We start from the raw sequence: 5,377 nt of genomic DNA, 5'->3' as shown, positions 1-5,377 counted from the left end.
CATGTGATAGCTTGCGCAAACAAACTCAATAAAGATGGCAGTGGTGGGATTTGAACCCACGCCTCCTTAGAAACTGGAGCCTTAATCCAGCGCCTTAGACCGCTCGGCCAGTTCTGTCAAACTATTCACACTTTCTCATCAGTTACCTAGAGCGTCTGCACTTCCTTGTATTTTAGTCTTCTTTTTCATTTTCTTCTTTAACCTGTTAAGACTCTAGGGGCAGTATTTCATTTTTGGATAAAAAGACATGCCCGTTTTAAGCGCAATATTTTGTCACGAAAAGATGCTCGACTATGCTTGGAATTGATAGTTTTGGAAAGAAGACACTGACGTTTCAGAACTGCAAAGATTTTCACTGTGAGTGCCATAGAACCCAAATCTACAGGCAAAACCAAGATGTTTTAGTGACCAGGAAATCAACAAGTTTCTGGAGGCACGTTTCCATGATCTCCTTATAACCAAGTGTCCATACGGTGTCTGCGTGGAAAATTGGTGCGCAAAAGTCAGGTACCAGTATTTTTCCATCCGAATCAGAGAAGAATGCACGCTTCCAGGGAAGGGATTTCAATGAAGAGATATATGACAAAACACCTTGAGGATTGATTCAAACAACGTTTTCCATGTTTCAGTCGATATTATGGAGTTAATTCGGAAAAAGTTTGACGTTTAGGTGACTGAATTTTCGGTTAGTTTCGGTAGCTAAATGCATAGTAACAAACGGAACGTTGTGTCCTACACAAGCATCTTTCAGGAAAAACTGGACATCTGCTATGTAACTGAGAGTCTCCTCATTGAAACATCTGAAGTTCTTCAAAGGTAAATTATTTTATTTGATCCCTTTGCTGGTTTTTGTGAATGTTGCGTGCTAAATGCTAACGCTAAATGCTAAGCTAGCTATCACCACTCTTACACAAATTATTGATTTTCTCTGGTTCTAAAGCATATTTTGAAAATCTGAGACGACAGGATTGTTAAGAAAGGATAAGCTTGAGGACAGGCATATTTATTTCATTTAATTTGCAATTTTCAGAAATCGCTAATTTTGCGTTATGGTAATGAGCTTGAGGCTGTAGTCACGATCCCGGATCCGGGATGGGGCGGACTAAGAGGTTGAAATGGACTGCTTGGTCGTCGCACAGACCATCACAACTTTCCTTTTTTCCAATCAAGGATTTGATGTGAACAACCACCGGTAGGAGGTGCAACTGCCACCGCGGGAGCACAGGACTTGGTGGCTGGTTGGTTAAGGCGATGGACTACACTATTGAGTTGGAACCCCATCCGTGACACACAACATTGCTTATTTTCTCCCTTGCATGGGCGACATGAAAGTAAAAACCCTGAAATAAAGAAGAACATGTGATAGCTTGCGCAAACAAGCTCAATAAAGATGGCAGTGGTGGGATTTGAACCCACGCCTCCTTAGAGACTGGAGCCTTAATCCAGCGCCTTAGACCGCTCGGCCACACTACCCAGCTCTGGCAAATTATTTGCACTTTCTCGTCAGTTACCTAGAGCGTCTGCACTTCCTTGTATTTTAGTCTTCTTTTTCATTTTCTTCTTTAAAATCTTTATCTATCTCACGTTGCTCTTGCGTCCTTCATCTTTTTTAATTATCTTTTAAAATCTTAATTTATCTGATGTTGCTCTTTCTTCCATCGTATAAACTTAGAATTAGTTTCTGCTTTTCTGTCTGAAGCAGATTGAATTAGAAAAACATGGCAGATAATTGCAATAACAGACTCGGGATTTAGGGTAAAGGCTGGATTCCCTTTATTTGTCCGGTGCCCTTGGTGGCCTTGTTTGAAATTACATTACAGTTTTCTGTTGAGAAAAAGTTGCAGCGGTGGACTTTGAACCAACACCTCCGGAAGACTGGGTCCTTAAATCCAGTTCTCTGGACAGCTCGGCCACAGTACCCACTGTTAAAATGGACTGCTTGGTCGTCGCACAGACCATCACAACTTTCCTTTTTTCCAATCAAGGATTTGATGTGAACAACCACCGGTAGGAGGTGCAACTGCCACCGCCGGAGCACAGGACTTGGTGGCTGGTTGGTTAAGGCGATGGACTACACTATTGAGTTGGAACCCCATCCGTGACACACAACATTGCTTATTTTCTCCCTTGCATGGGCGACATGAAAGTAAAAACCCTGAAATAAAGAAGAACATGTGATAGCTTGCGCAAACAAGCTCAATAAAGATGGCAGTGGTGGGATTTGAACCCACGCCTCCTTAGAGACTGGAGCCTTAATCCAGCGCCTTAGACCGCTCGGCCACACTACCCAGCTCTGGCAAATTTTCACACTTTCTCATCAGTTACCTAGAGCGTCTGCACTTCCTTGTATTTTAGTCTTCTTTTTCATTTTCTTCTTTAAAATCTTTATGTATCTCATGTTGCTCTTGCGTCCTTCATCTTTTTTGATTCTCTTTTTAAAATCTTAATTTATCTGATGTTGCTCTTTCTTCCATCGTATAAACTTAGAATTAGTTTCTGATTTTATGTCTGAAGCAGATTGAATTAGAAAAACACGGCAGATAATTGCAATAACAGACTTGGGAATTAGGGTAAAGGCTGGATTCCCTTTATTTGTCCGGTGTCCTTGGTGGCCTTGTTTGAAATTACATTACAGTTTTCTGTTGAGAAAAAGTTGCAGCGGTGGACTTTGAACCGACACCTCCGGAAGACTGGGTCCTTAAATCCAGTTCTCTGGACAGCTCGGCCACAGTACCCACTGTTAAAATGGACTGCTTGGTCGTCGCACAGACCATCACAACTTTCCTTTTTCCAATCAAGGATTTGATGTGAACAACCACCGGTAGGAGGTGCAACTGCCACCGCGGGAGCACAGGACTTGGTGGCTGGTTGGTTAAGGCGATGGACTACACTATTGAGTTGGAACCCCATCCGTGACACACAACATTGCTTATTTTCTCCCTTGCATGGGCGACATGAAAGTAAAAACCCTGAAATAAAGAAGAACATGTGATAGCTTGCGCAAACAAGCTCAATAAAGATGGCAGTGGTGGGATTTGAACCCACGCCTCCTTAGAGACTGGAGCCTTAATCCAGCGCCTTAGACCGCTCGGCCACACTACCCAGCTCTGGCAAATGATTTGCACTTTCTCGTCAGTTACCTAGAGCGTCTGCACTTCCTTGTATTTTAGTCTTCTTTTTCATTTTCTTCTTTAAAATCTTTATGTATCTCACGTTGCTCTTGCGTCCTTCATCTTTTTTGATTCTCTTTTTAAAAATCTTAATTTATCTGATGTTGCTCTTTCTTCCATCGTATAAACTTAGAATTAGTTTCTGCTTTTATGTCTGAAGCAGATTGAATTAGAAAAACATGGCAGATAATTGCAATAACAGACTTGGGATTTAGGGTAAAGGCTGGATTCCCTTTATTTGTCCGGTGTCCTTGGTGGCCTTGTTTGAAATTACATTACAGTTTTCTGTTGAGAAAAAGTTGCAGCGTTGGACTTTGAACCGAAAGACTGGGTTTAAATCAGTTCTCTGGACAGCTCGGCCACAGTACCCACTGTTAAAATGGACTGCTGGTCATCGCACAGACCATCACAATCCTTTTTCCAATCAAGGATTTGATGTGAACAACCACAGGTAGGAGGTGCAACTGGACCCACAGGACTTAACCTGGTTGGTTAAGGAGATGGACTACACTATTGAGTTGGAACCCCATCCGTGATTTCATTTTTTGGAAAAAAGCAGAACATGTGATAGCCAAACAAACTCAATAAAGATGCAGTGGTGGGATTTGAACAAAGGTTATATAAATTGAAACTGTCGGCCAATGTTCATTTCATCTCAAACTATTCACACTTTCTCATTACCTAGAGCGTCTGCATCCTTGATTTTAGTCTTCTTTTTCATTTTCTTGTTTATGTTAAGACTCTGCAGTATTTTTTTTGGATAAAAGACATGCCCGTTTTAAGCACAATAGTTTTGGAAAAGATGCTCGACTATGCTTGGAATTGATAGTTTTGGAAAGAAGACACTCTGACGTTTCCAGAACTGCAAAGATTTTCACTGTGAGTGACATAGAACAAAATCTACAGGCAAAACCAAGATGTTTGAGTGACCAGGAAATCCAACAGGATTTCTGGAGGCACGTTTTCCATGATCTCCTTATATGGCTGTAGATGCGACAGGAATGAACGGACACTTCCTATCGTTTCCCCAGGTGTCTGCAGCATTGTGACGGTATTTGTAGGCATATCATTGGAAGATTGACCATAAGAGCCTACAATTACCAAGTGTCCCGCACGGTGTCTGCGTGGTGCGCGAAAGTCAGGTACCAGTATTTTTCCATCCGAATCAGAAGAAGAATGCTGCGCTTCCAGGAAGGCGATTTCAATGAAGAGATATATGACAAAAACACCTTGAGGATTGATTCAAACAACGTTTTCCATGTTTTCAGTCGATATTATGGAGTTAATTCGGAAAAAGTTTGACATTTAGGTGACTGAATTTTCGGTTAGTTTCGTTAGCCAAATGCATAGTAACAAAACGGACGTTGTGTCCTACAAGCATCTTTCAGGAAAAACTGGACATCTGCTATATAACTGAGAGTCTCCTCATTGAAACATCTGAAGTTCTTCGAAGGTAAATTATTTTATTTTGGTTTTGTGAATGTTGCGTACTAAATACTAACGTAAATGCTAAGCTAGCTATCACCACACAAATTATTATTTCTCTGGTTCTAAAGCATATTTTGAAAATCTGAAGACGACAGGATTGTTAAGAAAGGATAAACTTGAGGATAGGCATATTTATTTCATTTAATTAGCAATTTTCAGAAATCGCTAATTTTGCGTTATGAGCTTGAGGTTGTAGTCACGATCCCGGATCCGGGATGGGGCGGACTAAGAGGTTGAAATGGACTGCTTGGTCGTCGCACAGACCATCACAACTTTCCTTTTTTCCAATCAAGGATTTGATGTGAACAACCACCGGTAGGAGGTGCAACTGCCACCGCGGGAGCACAGGACTTGGTGGCTGGTTGGTTAAGGCGATGGACTACACTATTGAGTTGGAACCCCATCCGTGACACACAACATTGCTTATTTTCTCCCTTGCATGGGCGACATGAAAGTAAAAACCCTGAAATAAAGAAGAACATGTGATAGCTTGCGCAAACAAGCTCAATAAAGATGGCAGTGGTGGGATTTGAACCCACGCCTCCTTAGAGACTGGAGCCTTAATCCAGCGCCTTAGACCGCTCGGCCACACTACCCAGCTCTGGCAAATTATTTGCACTTTCTCGTCAGTTACCTAGAGCGTCTGCACTTCCTTGTATTTTAGTCTTCTTTTTCATTTTCTTCTTTAAAATCTTTATCTATCTCACGTTGCTCTTGCG

General features: G+C 41.7%; 4 non-coding genes across 4 annotated transcripts; all 4 read right to left on the bottom strand.

Moving 5' to 3' along the window:
• Positions 1-1,391: 1,391 nt before the first annotated feature.
• trnal-aag lies at positions 1,392-1,473 on the bottom strand. The gene has a single exon. It is a non-coding gene; the product is annotated as a tRNA-Leu (tRNA).
• Positions 1,474-2,206: 733 nt separating this feature from the next.
• trnal-aag lies at positions 2,207-2,288 on the bottom strand. The gene has a single exon. It is a non-coding gene; the product is annotated as a tRNA-Leu (tRNA).
• A 732-nt stretch (positions 2,289-3,020) lies between these two features.
• trnal-aag lies at positions 3,021-3,102 on the bottom strand. Its single transcript has one exon. It is a non-coding gene; the product is annotated as a tRNA-Leu (tRNA).
• Positions 3,103-5,172: 2,070 nt separating this feature from the next.
• On the bottom strand, positions 5,173-5,254 carry trnal-aag. The gene has a single exon. It is a non-coding gene; the product is annotated as a tRNA-Leu (tRNA).
• Between the last annotated feature and the right edge of the window lie 123 nt (positions 5,255-5,377).

The sequence above is a fragment of the Oncorhynchus gorbuscha genome, unplaced genomic scaffold (genome assembly GCF_021184085.1).
Source record: "Oncorhynchus gorbuscha isolate QuinsamMale2020 ecotype Even-year unplaced genomic scaffold, OgorEven_v1.0 Un_scaffold_16040, whole genome shotgun sequence".
In the NCBI taxonomy this organism is placed as follows: Eukaryota; Metazoa; Chordata; class Actinopteri; order Salmoniformes; family Salmonidae; genus Oncorhynchus; species Oncorhynchus gorbuscha.
Note: the sequence above shows the minus strand (reverse complement) of the source record. Positions and strands in the feature narration are given on the sequence as shown.